The sequence below is a fragment of the Phymastichus coffea genome, unplaced genomic scaffold (genome assembly GCF_024137745.1).
Source record: "Phymastichus coffea isolate CEN01 unplaced genomic scaffold, Cenicafe_Pcof_1.1 PCOF00053, whole genome shotgun sequence".
NCBI lineage: Eukaryota > Metazoa > Arthropoda > Insecta > Hymenoptera > Eulophidae > Phymastichus > Phymastichus coffea.
Genome location: NW_026706864.1, coordinates 1,295,098 through 1,312,705, shown reverse-complemented (window position 1 = coordinate 1,312,705; position 17,608 = coordinate 1,295,098). Strand labels below are relative to the sequence as shown.

The window sequence follows — 17,608 nt, the reverse complement described above, 5'->3', positions numbered from 1 at the left end:
GAAGAGCATTACTTTTATCACACACGTAGGTGAAACTCGACTAGCATTTCAACGTTTCACCTCACGTCAGTACTATTTTCCCGCGGCGAAAGAAAAATTGCCAGCTTACGTTTCGCAATTTCACACCGTTACATCCATCAACAAGATCAAAAACAATCAATTCTGTTTAATGCACTTGTCTCGAGTGGAATGTCCAAGCGAGCGCAAGCGAAAAATTATAGTGAACGCGCAAAACTCGGCCATCGCCAAAATCCAAGTAAGCCAACGAGACGTAGCGAATAGCATACTGCGAACTGCGAGTGAAATTAAATATATTGACAATAATCTCGAAAGTTAGTTCGACCTACTTCCAGATTCGAGAAAGCTTGCGCACACATACACATACACTTCATTCGGGATTCAGCGAAAATAGCCAATCGTCGTGTTTTCTCCGTCTGTCGACGACAGGCTGCATAATCGAAATCGAGCTGCGCGGGAATTGCCGCTCGAGCAGACAGCACAAGAGAGAGGGAGAGGGAGAAAAGGAGGAAAAAACTTTCACGTTGTTCTCCTCTCTCTTATAGGTGCTTATGCAACCGAATGCTGATTGCGCAATGCTGCGCGCATCTCGTTAGGCAATGCGGAATAATTGGCTGTGGATTTGCATTGTGCGTGGCATTATGATTGTAAGTGAAAAACACCCAATGTCGCTTCTAAAGAATCTTTGATCACTCGTGAATACCCGAGCTTTTATGGACTAGTACAGTGGATTACTCGAATAGCTGACTTACAAAGACGAAAATTCGAAAATGCGTAAAGCATCCGAAGAACTCGGTGGAGCTCTCATTTTGCAGCATCGGCGGAGGGAATTTCCGAAAGAAATAATTACCGAAGCGCTATTATACTCGGAATTTCATATTTCAAAGTGCTTTTAAGCCTGTCAACGCTAACATCGATATTCCTTGTGAAAAAGAACTTTTATAACTGTCCGTCCCCCGAAAAAAAAGAAAGAAAGAAAGAAAACAACGCGACTGAATAAAAGAGCGATAGTAGTAGTCATCGTCGTCGTCGCGCGAAAGTGACCGAGAGAAAAAGAGAGTAGCGCTCGGCGTTGGCTCGGGGAAATGGCTGCCACCTGTAGCTATTGATCGGCGCCGTCGACGACGAGCGAGCGAGAGACAGGTAGCCGAGTGCATTTTCCGTTGGAGCTCATAGTCCTGCGCGCTAATACCGCGGCCAACTTATATATGAACTCGACGCGTATCTCGCTTCCTTCGTGCGCTCCTTTTCTCATGGGTTTCGGACAATCGGTGCTGTTTAAAGTAGCAGAGAAAAGAAATCACTGAAACGAACTTTCTAAGAGTCACGCCGGCGAGTTATTTACGCATTCAGCTGGGAGGAATTTTCTCGACAGTCGATAGATCCCGATTGCCTTTGCGACGCAACTTTGCGAAGTCAATGGGAGAAACAAATCTATCGAAATAATCGTGGATTATTACTTCTTCATTTGGGATAAGGAAAAAATAAATTCCTCTTTTTTCTCGTTCAATATTGAAAATCCATAGAGCAGCGCTTCTTCTCTGGCAGTATCTGCAAGCCCATTGGCATAATTTTTATATCCGCCGTGAAAAGCGTCTTCAGCAAGAGTTCGATAATAGAAGTACCCAAGAAAGCCTATTACTTCGCTGAGAAAAATAATTTTTTTTCCTCATCCTTTACTGGCGGCCGCGCATTAGGGAAACAGAAAACGTTTTATTTTCCTGCCTTAATTACTTTCTCGCTATGTTATATCTAAATATAAAACACTGACTGAGTATGAAAGAAACAAAATTATTAATGATAAAGAAGTGAGCGAGAAAAAAAGTTCCTCCTGAGTCTGAATTCTAGTAAATAAGAAATAGAAAGGGCGAGCGAGAAGTTACGACCGGATATTGCCTGCCTAATATTTTTATCTTTTATTGTGATTGGAAACGACTTTGCGGCTAGCACCCTTCCGAGATGTTCTAATTTGAATAGATAAAACAGACCGTCTGGAATTAATGAGAACAAATAGAAATCGTGCAAACAGTGATTGGATCAAATTTCGCTTGAACATAAAATGCCTCAAAATAGTAACTTTAATAAGGCTTTATAATAATAAAATATAGTCCACAGAAAGAATAATGTAGCAAATTTTTTATTTTAACAATATTATTATCACTTCACAGTGTACATACACCCACGAACAAATATCTTTTCATAAAATTACTTATTCGTAAAGTTGCAGTTGCATAAAATAGTAAAAGCCTTTACAACTGCAAACAAAGGAAAATTTATACCTGAAGCGCAAGCAAGTTCAAGAAATGCTTTGAACAATAACTAAAGAGACGGGAGCCTAAGGGTCTTAGCATGCAATTGCTGTCTCAAGCAGAAACCCACTACTATCTCTCTGAAAGGCATAGCAGTTGCTTTTTCAAGACAAATAAGTCCAATGTAATTAGAAAAAATCTTGACTCAGAATATTATATCCAAGTGAATTTCAAAGTCATAAACATTCAAGTAAAGAAACATTTCTCGGCACGTAAGTAGATGTTGGATTATTTTTTAATAACTATTTCAAATAAAATAAAAATGATAACAACTATTTTTTATAAATACATTTTATGTGTGAACTCTTATAGATTTTTAAACTGATATTCATATTAATCGATTTAATATTCTATAGATTTTATAGATTTATACGTTTCTTACGATAGATTGGAACTCGACAATGAGCGTCAATTTTACAATTAATAGCGCAAACATTTTAAATAAAGCCGTCACACATACGCGCGCGTGCACACAAATAAGCTGCTTTTATGACATCTACATTATTCAAAAAGCACTTCGATTCGTCTATATATAAACAAAGATTTAGTTCTATATATTCACAAGCACGAGTTTCAAGTTCAAGTGGCCTTCTTATATTCCACTCGTCGGCGTCTTCGTGTATTCTTTTTTTTTCGGACTTGATTTTTCTTTGGTGGTGCGACTCAAAGGTCGTGCTTGTAGTCAGCCAATTAAAGGGGAACGATCTGGGTTAATTGAAGCATCGATACACACAAAAGGCTAGCCTGCACGGATTAATCTGTTTTTTATCGAAAAATAAACAACATGCTCCTTTCCCTTGAGATTTAATGTGAGTAATTTGATAAATCAAAAAAATTAGTTACATTATAAAAAATTCTATAGTTTCTCGCTATTAGTTTTAAGTTAATGGATATGACGCGAGTAATATTCTCTACATGGGCAATAAGCTATGAAACAATCGACTAGCCGAATTTTATTTAATAATGCAATGAAAGTACGACATGGTACTTCTGCGGTGACAGATAAATTCAATTATCAGAAAGGTTACAGATTCACTGACATGCAATTTTGATCCAAATAATATTGCACTTCAATCTATTTCGAAGAATCGCAAAAATTCGATAGTTTACAAATATAAAGGAAAGGAGGAAAGACAATTTATCTCCAAATACGTTTAGCCTTATAAATTGGAATACTTTATAAATGTATATGAACGAGTGCCACAAACGATTTTTACATGAACAGAACACAGGAGATATTTTTCTAGCTGCTTAAGCTTTTCATTTTAACGTACAAAAAATAAAGGTATAATAACAGATGTTCGCGACAAAAAACTAATTATGCTAATTAAACGCTAACATCGTTCGAAAAAACTTTCTCTCTATCTCTGTTTTGACCGCTACTGTACTTTAATTTCGCTGTTTCCGAGGTAAAAAAAATTAGTTTCTTTTACGGAGGAAAAAGTTCTACTATAAAAAAAAAGAACAAGAGAAGAAAGTGAAGCTTCGGGTAAACTATGTATTTCCAACACGTTTCCTCCGGCAATAAACGTCAAGGCTGGAACGTATACTCATAGATCAACTGCAAAGTCGAATATCGCACCTTCAATTTCAAATAAACTCTCTCTCTCTTCCGAGGAAAAAAGAGCAACAAAGAAAATCGCCTAACGCATTGTTCACTGAAAGAAAAGGACCATGCAAAGCGCATCTCCAACTCGGAAATGAAAAAAGGCCTCTCCCTCGCTCCCTTCTCCCCTTCTATTGGAAGATAAAGAAAAACAGAGACAAATGTACACGCTTTTGGTTACAAAATCTTCCCTTGTCTTTTTGATATCTTCGAGTCTTATATTTTTCTTTTCTTTGGCCTACGTGCTTTATTTTTCAATAACTTCAAAATTGTTCGACAGCGATATCGGTTCTTGGTTGTATGATTAAAAAACAATAGTTGGTCATAAAGTTGGACGTTTGAAAGAATGTCTGATAGGACCAGCTTTAGCTCGCAAAATTGATCGTTCGATGTCGGCAAATGTGCTAATTTCGTAAATGAGTTGTAAAATTGTATGAGGGTGACTTGCGTGCTAGACTTGAATGCCGCTGAATCATAGTAATAAGCATTTGCGTCTTTTTAGGGTTAAAGAAAACCTTCGCGGTAAGTAAATTTTGATTAAAAAACAAAATAAAGCAAAGTAAAAAAATATTGAAAGTTTACGCCCACTTTTGGGATTCCCGTAAGGATGGTTCCCTGTGGAACTAAAAACTAGACGGTTTTTTCTCTTCTTTTCTGAACAAGGTCGAATTCTTTGCGCTCTCTTTGAATTTTTCAGATGGAAGCCAAATCCGTTGAGAGAAAGAACGTTGTTTCGTTTTTTTGTTGGCCTCGCCACTCGAATGATTGATCACATACGTGTGTTTCTTGATTTACGGATCTTTTTTTATCGAATTGAATTTTCGATAGAATGTATTGTTGACTGAATTTAATATTTAATATTGAACGTAGTTTCTTTTTTTTGTACAATAAAAATATGAAAGAGATAATAATTATTAAAAATATATAATCCATAATTCCTTGAGAGTGGTAATGAAAGAGAGTTAGATGTTTACAAAAAAGTTATAATTTCGAATGAAACTTTAATTTCATTATCTGAAACCTGAACTAAACAAAGGTCATAATTGTAATATTGAAAATTGATTTTTGCAAACGATTCTCATAGAATAGTAGAGCGAAAAATCCTCGAAAAGAAAATTCAATCTTTAAGTTTTTCCGATATCCAGCGTTAAATCGTTGCAACTGAAAAAAGTTAAAAGATATAACAAATTACCATGTCTATTTTTATCATGGATATTCTTAGTCCATTTTTCACGGTGAATTCGACGCTTCCGATCTACGAGCGTGTCAAGTTTCCTCTCAAGCTATTTGCCATCGTGAAAAGAGAGCGACGATAATAAGTTAAAGTAAAAAAAGAAGGAACGACAAACTTGGGAATAGCTACGGGGTGAAATACCTGCTAGCCAGATCGTTATCTATAATTTCGAAATTGAAGTCTTGGAAAGAGGAAAGGACTATCACGCTTGAATATAAAATCGAGAGGGTAACTTAATCAAGAATTTCATTGAATATTTTTCCTCGTAGAGAATATTTTCTATCCTAAAAAGAATCACTACATTGTATTTATCGTATTTCTTCATAGAGAGAAAGCTTACTTCGATTTATCACCAACTGCAGAAAGACACAACTTGCTCAAAACTTTACATCATCTTCAAACTCGATCAAAGATAGAGAGAGAGAGAGAGAGAGAGAGAGAGAGAGAGAGAGAGAGAGAGAGAGCGAGAGAGATTTTAAACTATCGATGATTAACGATCGTTGGAAACGTTTAGATTTGATTGATCAATGGTATACGAATGTGTGTCTACTCGATCATACAATGCTAAATACACGAGCAGAGCCGTTATTCAATAAAGCAACTGAGCCAACAGCCACGTATATAACTTACCTTTTTCACCCTCGTAAATACGCGACGTGATCTGCCTCGCGTGTCCAGGCCACACTTCCGCCCGTCGTAGCGGCTATATTTTCCGGCAGGGGATTGTTATACTCTAATTTTTCCTTCACATTTGGACTTTGCTTTGTGTACTCGCTTCAGTGAATTCCGAAAGCTAGGCAATGATTTCATTTTGGTAAACTTTATCAAACAAATTGTTACTTGTTTGATAAAGTTTCCTACACATAAATCATGACTATCATAATAAGAATTCAGTTTCCCCAAAAAAAACCCAAGCAACGATTCTGCTAGAAGGCACATCGATCAAAATTACAACAAAAGTTACTCACTCTATCAAAAAAAGAATATATATACACACACATATATATATATATATATATATATATATATGTGTGTGTGACCGACCCTTCCGTCTGTAAAGTAAAAATATTCGTCCCTTATGGGGAAAGGAAAATATGGCGCTCAATCGAAGTTGCAACTTGGTAGGGGAAGAAAAGACAGTCTCCGGGTTTACGGATCGATATAGCTACAGGTGTCCGACAGAACATAGTGGAATAGGAAGGTGAAAAACAATTGTTACGATTTTTGGTCTTTAAATTGATTTCTTTGGCTCTATCTTTCTCCCTCTCTCTCTCTCTCTCTCTCTCTCTCTCTCTCTCTCTCTCTCTCTCTCTTGCTACGTGTAGTTATTTCATTTCTAAAGGAAAACTGCTAAAGGCTTACAAAATTTTCAAACTTACAGTCGCTATAAGTGCGAAATTGATTTTATAACTAGTGTTTTGGTAAAGGATAAACGCGCGCGTGAAACGTCGATATAATGATGAGTTTTCGTCGTGCAAAGCCTGTAATCAATTTCAAGCGCATTGCTTCCAACTGAGTTACGAGCTCGCGGATAATAACATATATTACACTTGTGCGCGAGCAAAAAGTCACCGCTGAAAGTAATCAAATTACAGTGTTCTTCGAAAATCACGGTCTAATGCAAATATTCCGCTCGCGTCCCTTTATTTTCCCATCGCCTACCGAAATACAAAGTACGATCGCGCGCTACCAGACTCGAGTTCAGTATTTTACGCCATGAGCGTTGGAATATTCGTAACTGTTCATTTCATTATTCGTTTTATACATGTTATTTAATAGAGGGAGCTCGGCTTATATAACATTTCCACTTCGATTTTCATTAGAATTGCATAGAGTTTCGTCTGAAATTCATTTTTTATGTGTCGTTTGTCGCGGTAATCAATATACGTGCGATTGGAACTGTACACGTTTCAATATCGATTATGCAAGCGTCAAACTAATTTCGCGTAGACAGTATTGCACAACAAAGTATGAATATAGTATTACCAAAAGCTCGCCAAGGAATTCCTTTTTGTGCAAACTCACTTGTAACAAACAAAGAAATGTTTGTATTATAATGTAGGAAATTTCACTTCCGTAAGATTTAAGTGCACTTGACATGCCCACACACGTCAGGCGTGTAACCAAATTTAATACGTGTTTGTCATACACACGAGAAAGTTGAAGTCATCGACTATGCATGAACTGGCAATAAGTTATTGAGCAGCTTTGCTATACGTAGTGAAAGTTTTTAAGTAATAATAAACTTTTTTGCTTCTCAAATAACTCAGTTATTTAGCAGTTTAGTCTAAACTTTGAAAATGTATTATAACCAAATAGTGAATGAAAGCAATAGGACAGTCAGCTATATTAGAAAATGAACGTGTGTCACCGTACGAAAATTCACAATAATTTCACCAAGCTAATGCACGCATTCCTTATTTTACGCACCGAGCCAACTAGGTTCTAATGACCCGAACTCAATCAAAAATCCTAAAAATACCTGCATCACAAAAAAGATAAACATCACCGTAGGCGCCAAATATACATTTCCTGAAAAGAAGGCAGCAGTGGAAGGTAGCTATGGCGCGCGCGTGGCCGCGCCCTACATAGCTCGCCGCCTCCCAGCGGAAAGTAGGTCATCTCGACCCTGCTCCCTCCCCCCTCGCTACAGTACCTTGTAAAAAAAATAAAGCCCATGCGTGCTCGATCTCCTGCGGCGTAGGCGATCACGAAAAATAATCACTTGTTGATCGCAGAACTGTTGTTTGCCTCGGCAGAAAGATTAAATTTCTTTCTTTTGCATCGTAGGCTGACGCGACGTGATCTTGAACCACTGCCGGGCGAACGCTAATGGCGAGGGGGTTTCTCGTTTCATTACTTCTGGTGCGCGGTCGAGTTGTTTACGAGTATGAATCTGACGTTTTTTCTTTTCGGTAGAATTCATAACGCTGGAGACAGGCTTGGGTACCGAGGGAGCTATTCTTGTTCATTGCTATATGAAGCAAAGGAGCAGCTGTTAAGTCAAAGAATTGCAGCAGTAACAATGCGCACAAAACTGATACGTTTCTTTATTCGCACGACCACCTTGACAATAAAAAAATACGCGCATTGATTAAAAACAAAGCATTGCTGTTCCCATTGCGCGTAGTATATTATTTTCTCTCAAAGCATTTATCCAGGCGTATTATTAGTATTATCAATTTAGAATATCAACCTCGACTAGTCCGTTAATTAAGTTATTCAAATAGACAAAAAAGAAAAGATACACCCACGTCGGGATAATTGAATGTTACAGTGCCCTTAAATTCCAATTGTTAAGGCGTGAAATTGAAATAGCTGATGTGTTTCCCTTACTCACGCCTAAAAAAATCAATTCTTATTAATGTCAAGGCCACAAGTGCCGAGCAACAGCAGCAGTACAAGGTCCCTTTCTTTATTGCTACCTCGGATAGAAGTATTTGAAATGTCTTTCGAAAAACCACACACACACACATATTTGCACATATACAATCGAAGCGCGTGAAACAATGCTCAGTAGTTATCGCGTGCCTCAAGAGTCTCGAGGATCAAAGACGTTGCTATATACGCGAGACGCAATACTAGTACTCGTACAAGTACTACTAGCATCTTCTCTTGAGGAGAAAGTCGGCCCGCTCAGCCGCTCACCTGACGTTTCACGAGTGATTGCCCTTTCGAAAAATGTCGGTTAGACTTGAGTTAGATTTTGTCGAATGAAAGTGCGGTGGAATCGATAATTGGCGCGAGAGTGCAAACTATTTTTCCAATAGTCCTATTTTAATTTCGAATCTTTACGAGTAATATGCGACAGCTATTCGCTTTCTAATAAGCGCCATCGCTGGACGGCAATTACTAAGAGCACTGTATTCCAAATCCAATAACCTGTCCGAGTCCTCGTGAAAACAGTAGTTATTTGTTGTCGAAAGTCCCCTCTTTAGCGCCGCGCGTTCAACTACATCAGATCATACCTACTGCTAAATACGGCGATGCCAGCAGCGCAGTCGACGGAGAAAATGAAAGTTTTATTGGCCTCGCGCAAGGCAACAAGTGAAAACCTCATCCCGCGAGGCTTTTCCAGCGTAGTGAGCCAAGCGAGCGAGACGAAAATGAAGTTCGCTCGCGCACACGAATGCCCAATTAGCAAATTCATGAAAATTGCACTGCCGCGCCTCCGCGAAACCGCGCGCGCGCGCCCGCACTGACCTTCCCTTTTATTTTCACGGACGGACAAAAAAGCGACATCTCGCTCTCTGCTTTTTCGCGTTAAGTGCACGCGCCGTGCTTTACTCGACCTTGAAATAGCTTTTTTCGTCGCTTCTCTAATCTCTCGGATGATAATTTTATTTTCAGTCAGTGCGTCTTCTCTTGATTTGCTAATTGGAGTAGGCGGACGAGTGCACTGTCAACTGAGAAGGCGGCTCACTCTCTCTCTCACTGACGAGGGTTTGAAAGTTTTTTAACCCAGCTAAGTAGAACTTTTTAAGTTTTCAAGGGTTTCCAGCTTTTTGCGGACTACTTGAAATTACAAAAACCGTTTGAATTGTGTACGTTAGACCATTTATTTGAAATTGCGGGGTCGAAATATTTTACGTTGGACTTTTCCATTCGCGATGATTCCAAGGATTCGCTTTCGTATTTACGCAGCGAGAAATGTCATTCCGTCGTCTTCGTGAGACTGTCATTTTTTCGGAATCCGACTCGCCCTCTAAGGCCAACCGAGAAAAAGTAAGCGCGGCACGAAGCTCAAGTCACGCGCACGCGTGATTTGAGCTTGATACCGTTTCCTTTGGTGCAGCTAAAGAGTGCCGGCGTTGCACCAGCGGAGAAAATAAAATGACAACAAAAGGGAAAGGGGAAAGAACCGACGCGCAGCAGCCCTCGTCGAAGAAAAAAAAAATATATAAGCGTCGCGTCGCGCGCGCACCTTTGCTTTGCGGCGACGCTATTACTCTGTGCGAGCGCGGCGGGAGAGGAGAACTTTGAAGAGTCGCGTGTTTTCTTCTGGCCAAACATAAATATTTGACGACGATGGGGTCGCCGCTTGGACTTCCATTGACGAGCACAAATATTTGTCTCTCTCGCTCTCTCTTCTGTTTCCGTTAGCCGCGCGATCGATATGCCGGCCCGCGAGTACAGAGATTCTAGATTATCGGCCCACCCTCCTCCCCGTTGGAATTTAATTAGCTTTGGAAAATTATCGTCTTTTTCAACGGAACGAGTTTCGTAAGCGAGGAAGACAGCTACCGTTATAGTTTTCGATTCCAATGCTCACTTCTTGTCTTTCCGTTACATTTTTTTTACTACGGTAACGCATTGTTCGACTTCATAAATATATCAAACAAGAGAAGAGACGAAATAGTAATGAATTTGATGTTGAGATCGGATAAGAGCGCAAAATTTTTCCATATGTGGAGTAATAAGAATTACATTTTCAAATCAAGCTCTTCACTTGCAAATTTTCAAGACGCATGAGCTTTTGAAAGCGCGAGCGGAAAAAATATAATTAGCAGTGTGCGTGAAGGAAAAGAGTCGCCATTCATTCAAGCTATTCAAGCTTCCCTCCTGTACACGAATGACAAGCCTTCGATTGCTCGTCTCTCAAATGGAAGAAAAACTCAAGCGTGCGCGTAAGACAAAAAGAAAACAACGAAAACCGCCACAATGGGCACAACATGCATAGGCGCGTGTGAGAATAATTAAATGCTTCCCACGAGGAGATGAACGCGCCAAGTTTTTCTTTCTCCGCTCGTTACAGCTCGTTCGCGTGCGCACCTCACGGCTCCAGATTTGAAATTCACCTTTACCTTGTGCCTCTTTTTCTTCGCTGCCAATTTGCTGCGACAAGTGCGAAATGCGGGAAACACAAGTGCCGCGCGCACTCTGGGTAATTGATTGCCCTTTACTTAGCATTTTTCCGAGAGAAATATCCGAGGCTCCAAAAGTAATTATATAAATCATTTCTCTTGATTTCTTTGTTGCATTCTATCTATGGCGAATAGATCATTCGACACGTTATTGTTGCAAGTGATAACACTCGAACTATGATTTCAGGCTGGAGCAATCTACGTTTTTCAAATATCGTTTTTTCAAATTATTCAATGCACATCCAATTTCCGACTTGTAATTTTTTACATTCCGCGAAAATATTCTTACCATTGTTAAAAAAAAATAAAGATACACAATTCATTGAAGATGTCACTTGAACATACCCTAATGAGGCCGTAACTTTGCATACTCGACTTTTGATCTCGACCGCAAACCCGAATATTTAATAAATGATAAGTCCACTCGCGTATCGATTTTCCCATTTCATAACGCGTGAGAAATAAAAAAAAACGACTTGATTCTTTAAAAAAATTTATATGCAATCCCATTTCTTTCCAAAGAAAGAAATATCATTCTCAGAGAGTGTAAGAGCTTAATCCTAAAAATACTCTGCACGTGGCGGTGGATATATACGGAAAACTTAATTTCTCTTTCTCTCTCTCGCTCACACACACACACAGACACATACACACTACGGCGTGCAAAAAGTACCATAACACACCCGTCGATAATCGCACAAGTCCGAGAGCCGCGCCCCTTTTACCCACCGAATGTTATATATTTTTTCTCTACCGCATTGCTCAGGAGAGGAGCGTGCTTGCGGGGAGGCGCGTGTTCAAATCGTTTGGCGCTATAGTCAACTGATAAATTATTACGTTTAGATGTAAGTGATAAGGCTTGTTCATATTATAGACGACTTACTTTCTTACGATGAAGAATTTATTGAGGTGCGCAAACTGATGACAATATGACTTTTATTCAATGGCTAATCATAGATGAACATAAAAAGAGGTCGACATTAAATCAGTCAAACAATTAGTGATTTTTGCAATCAAACATCTTAAATTCCAACAGAAGTAGTTTTGAAACGCTCAAATGTGGTAAAAATGACACGCAATATGTTGCGTCGACATTTTCAGAAACAATTTCGAGAAATTGTTGTGCATAGCACTGATAAAATCACGCACCTATTGACTAATATAGCAACTCCCTCTCCACACCCTTGGGAATAAATTACACCTACATCAGTGACGAAGGGGAAGAAGGGAAGAAAGGGCGACGCAAAGACTTTTTTTTATTTTGCTCCCCTGTGTGTGTGTATATATATGTAAGTGTGTGTATATATATATCTATGTGTGTGTATATATATACTCACATTTCTACTCGAACACATTCCAAGGACGCTCCGATTAATCATCGAATTGACGCTCTCACGCTGGCTATTTTCTTTTTTATTTGAATTCCGCGGTCAAATATTTTACAATCAATTTATGTTTGTTCTTCTTAAAGTTTGCAATATTTAGAAGAAATAACGAGATAAATTCGGATAGTTTCGTAATTTATAAATTTATTATTTCCAAGTGTATCGAGTAAAAACTATTGGATGAATGAATTTCCTGACCGACAAACGTATTGCAACTTTGCTTGTTCTGCGTGATTTTATAACACAACTTGCGATGTTCCTTTGCAAAAATCCTTTAAAGTGACATGTTCAGTTATGTAATTTGATTTCAACCATTCAAAAAGATAATCTGTAATAAAAAGTGAACAATTGAGAGCTCAATTTCACATTATTCTCAGCACTCGTGAAACTCAGTATAATTAAATCGATTGTTCCCTTCGACCATGTAAATCAGTTATACAATTGTATAGTTCGTATAATTTCTCTTCGTCATGCCCTCACATTGTTTACTTAACGAAAGCTCGCGTGCGCAACACCTTGTAAGCTAATGCTAGGCTCGTCAATTTGCCGTAACAACTCAGCACAAAATCCCAACAGCGCGTAATTTTCAAACTTTTAATACGGCAGAAAGAGAGAGAGAGAGAGAGAGAGCGAGAGAGAGAGAGAGAGAGAGAGAGAAGCAGAAAAAAAGAGAAAGTTCTTTCATTACTGCGAATATGAGAGATATATGCTCGGAGTGAACAAACATCAACGAGTCAACTTGACTTTCAATTTCTCTTGTGAAAAGCGTCGAGTACTACTATACCGGGTTAAATTTTACATTAGCAGGCAAATGTAAGCGTATACTTCCCTTCTCGTTTTTCTTTTTCTCACCCCTACAGTGCGAAAGGTAGTTTGTTAAGTTGTTGTAAATTCCGAGATTTAATTAATCTAGTTGGTTGTTAGCAGTTGTTACATTGCAGTTTTATCTTTGCAACTGATTGTTTTCTAGAAAGAGAAGCGTAAAAAAACGGCGGAATGACGTAAGAGAAATAGCAACGTTGAACTTTTCATTGAAACTGGCGTACATAGCTCAGCAATCAAAAGGAAAAGTACTGTCCAATACAGAGGATATCACAAAATTCGAGTTTCAAAACTCCATTTCCACTCTATGAAGAAAAATCCAACGACGCCCCTGAAATAGAAACGAGGAGCTTTTACGACTTGATACACATAAGTTTTTCCCCGAGAAGAAGAAATAAGTTATTCGAGGCAAAGCAACCCGCCTGGATAAACACATTCGGGAAGTATATCTCGCTTAATAGTCATGGGGATTCCCTTTTCCTTCAGATCAAGCACCAAAGATTTATGCCACGGTTGTTCTTTACGTCGTTCGTTACGCGAATAAAAAGAAAAGTGATAATAAGCGGTGTTATATTTAAACGACCTAGTTATACGCGAATGTACGTTAGTGAGCTTGTCAATGAGATGAAATACAGATCGAAGGCCTTTTTAACTCTTCATTCGATACAAGGAATTCCTTGCGCAACCGTTTGCTTTTCACTGCAGTGGCTGTCATTACGTGAACTTGAACTACTGAATTCAATTCTTACAATCCAAGATAACGTTTATACTTAGAAAACTATTTATGTTGTAATTATTTTAGTTGTAACCGTTAGCTTCCTACGAAGTTATTATTAGCACTTGTACGTATGTAAAGCAGAACTTTTCAAAATAAATTTAATATAATTTAATAAACTTGACACAAAATTTTTCTCTATTTGCCTATAAAACTTATCCTCATTAATCTGAATAAGCAAAATTGGAAATAATTTTTTGATATTTTTATATGAAATCGACGAAATGTTGAAAAGCATTAAATTACAAAATACCGCAAACTTTTGTCGGATTTTTTATTTCATCGTGCTCATTGTACTGCATCTGTTAATTGCCACACGTAGAAGAGTTTCCGAAATCGTATATATGTTCCCCGGTAATTGTTCCAGGATATACATTGCGTAGTCATTATGCGTGACCCATTTGCGCGCGTGCGCGCCCTCGCGTGTGTGCGTCTGTCGGGCAAAATTTATGCGAGGCGACGATTAGTTTAATTGGTTTCGACGAATTAAAAGTGCAGTTTCTAAATAACCATTCGCTGGCTAATAGTTTTTTTCCATTTCCGTGGTCGTTTATCTTCAATCTTTGCGCTGGAAAGTGGCCTTTTCAACAAAAGCCGAGGTCAAGCATTTCCGTGGTTTTAATGAAAAATCTCGATGATAATTTATGTTTGAATTGTTTGGAAGAAAGAAGCTGTTTTTAAGGACTGCGCTTCGAAAGTCAGCCTATTTCTAAATGCCAATCACAATGATCAGAAATTATAAGTCAAAAGGCGAGCTTTAATTCAAAGATCGTAACGACCAACTCGGAACCTACAAACGAAGAAAGAGAAAACGTTCGCGTCCTTGTCTTGAAGCTCAGCTCACCCTCTACACTAACGCCTTTTGAAACTTTTTTCGCGCGCGACAAGCAAAGCACAATGCAGAAGCAAGCGACTCGCAAAATTGCTCGGTATATCTGCTCTACTGCGCGCGAGGAGAAATTTTGCAAAAGAGGAGAGAAGAACGAAAGGATCGAGAGCGGCGTGCCATTATGTAAAATATGGGCCACACGCATTTCAGACCATTTTTTTCCGTGAGGGACGCCAGTCGAGAGATACTACAGTTTGCCAGCTTTTCAGCCGTTTGCTTTCTCGATACACGCTACGCCACATTTACAAAACTGCTCTTCCATTGTTTCTAACTCCTGAGATGAAGTTTTATAATAATTGCGTTTTCACTGTAACGTTGACTTTTTTAATTCATTTTTGCATCCTTTCTTTCGTGGTGTTTATTAAAAAACTTTTCAATTGTGTTTCAGCGGATTATTCTGGATTAGCTATTTAGAATCACCAACATTCGAATTATTTGTATTCGTAAAAACGCTTTCATTCCAAACAAATGATCAATCACATATTTTTAGATGCATTTTATATTTTCTATCTTCTGTTATCAAAGATTAGCTTGTGAAAGTAAAAGTTTTTTTAACTAATTTGCAATTGATATCAAGTTTTAGTTTACGAAAAATTAAACTTCGGATTATTACGTTCTGTAAAAAGCGAAAATTTTTCAAAACAGCGGTTTTTAATCCATTTGCTCCGAAAGCTTACATTATATAAACAGTTGAAAACGGTATCCTGAATAATAAGCGATTCAAGTTATATCTGCAAAGACACTACGAATATCTTGATTGTACCACCGAAGTGCGTCTGGAGATTGCATTCGAATGAAGAAGTCGTTTAGGCGCGCGCGTCGAGTTCAGAATCACGGGTTTGGCCTAAATATATGTAAATAGAATTTCCAAAGTTTGGGAGGATATCAGAGGAGGCTAGGATAAAACAGGGCAACACAATGGACTACAAGAGTGCATCCTGGCAAACTAAACTGCGCGCTTACGGGTTTGACCAAACCAATCGCCAAACGGAATAATTTCACGAGAGAGTTTAATCCGTTGTTTTAACTCCTTTTCCACAAGTGTGCTAGAAAACGCAGTGATACTAGTCAAATTAAATAATTTGGCTATGACCAGGGCTGTTGATTGGAGTTCTTTGCTCAAGTTTCAAGAGTATGGGAAATTAATTTCCCTCGAATTGCCACTATGATCACAGCAAAATTCGTATACTTTTATTTTATAAAACACTTTTTCGATTCAACGAGAAAAAAATGATCACCGAAAACAAAGTTATCGTATTCTATTCTTCCCTAAACAAATAATGAAGACGCACTGGCGTTATATTCCGACATCATTTTATTCTCATTTCAGGACACGTTGGGAAGGATCAAAATAACTTTGGAGGAAAGTTCGTATAATGAAGATCTAATGATGCGGCGTCTTCGAGAAAATCACAAAGACACATTTTATTTGTAACCACTCTCGCGCAATCCCCCGCAATTTCTTTTTCAATTATACCATGGGGCGTTGATGAAATGGTAATCTGATTAAATGTTGAGTGAAACCGCAAAATGAAGTTCTCGCTCCAAGGAAGAAATGCCGATGTTCAATATAATCACGAGTACGCAATTTTTTCCTAGTTTCGATTTTCAATGAGAGCGAAATAAAGCAAGCGAAGATTGATCTTTGACAAAAACTCTTTTATCGAATTGAAACAATCCCCTTGGAAAAATCAATAAAGCTCCGCACTGACAACGCGGTAATTGATAAGGGAAACAGACAGCCAGGACGAAGCTCGATACAACTTGGCGAATTTTCAACAGGTTTCCTACTCAACCTCCGAAACTCAGCTCTCGCTCGCGTAAGCTGCTAAGTAAACGATAAAACACCAACAACTCGCTTATCCCAAGTCAAATTACGATCAGAATTGACACACGAATGATCTTTGTTTTTAAAAAGTGCAGAAAAAAAAAGAAATAAACAATAAAATCGTATATTGTCGAAACCAACCTGTTACTCTGGTAGTCCTAATTATAGTCTTTTTCTCGTTATCTTCCTCACAAAAATACCACTTGATGCGCGTGCGTATATATATGTGTGTATGTGTGTGTGCATGCGTGTACAATGCAACGTATATAATAAAGCGTAAAATATGTATATATATATAACGCGGCTGCGAACGGGCGGGCTGCCCGGCTTGCACTGCCCGGGTCGCTTACGTTGCCAAAGCTTCTCCCACCCTCCCTCCATTTTCCGATAGCGTTCTCTCACTCTCCCTTCTACCGCCGCCCGCGCATGGCCACACTGTTGCGCCTGCTCTCGCTCTCTCGCTCTCGCCTAGCCCCCTACTACCACCTTTTTTATCCCACCACCCTGGACGAACCGCATTTTTATTTCTCCTCTCTGGCCTTTTCTATTTGCCTACGGTTCTCGCATCGTGCAGTTGCCACTGTCTGCGGCTGCTTAATGTCGAGGCCTATGGATAATTTTAATTCGTAACGTTCCACTCGACGCTAATACCTCGTCGAGTATCGAGGTAAATTTATTTGAGAATTTTCAGCGTAGATCGACGTTTGTACCGCTTCGCTAAAGAGCTTAGTTTTCGTTTTGAAGCGGTACAACGAAAGCTCATTTAAAATGCCCGAAGCTTATCACGGTGTTCAGAGTAATTTTCGCGGTTGGCTCCGGTTTATCGTACAATTCACCGCGATAATGACAGGTAAACGTGAAAGCGAGAAACGAAAACT

At 38.8% G+C, this 17,608-nt stretch overlaps 1 protein-coding gene across 6 annotated transcripts in view; it reads right to left on the bottom strand.

Annotated features, from left to right (window-relative positions):
* Positions 1 to 17,041, bottom strand: part of LOC131665717 (regulating synaptic membrane exocytosis protein 1) — a 100,820-nt gene extending 83,779 nt beyond the window's left edge. For all 6 annotated transcript variants that reach the window (XR_009302043.1, XR_009302045.1, XR_009302044.1 and 3 more), the window contains exon 1: positions 16,872 to 17,041. The gene's annotated coding sequence lies outside the window, so the exon portion shown is untranslated. The remainder of the gene's footprint in view (positions 1 to 16,871) is intronic.
* Positions 17,042 to 17,608: the final 567 nt, after the last annotated feature.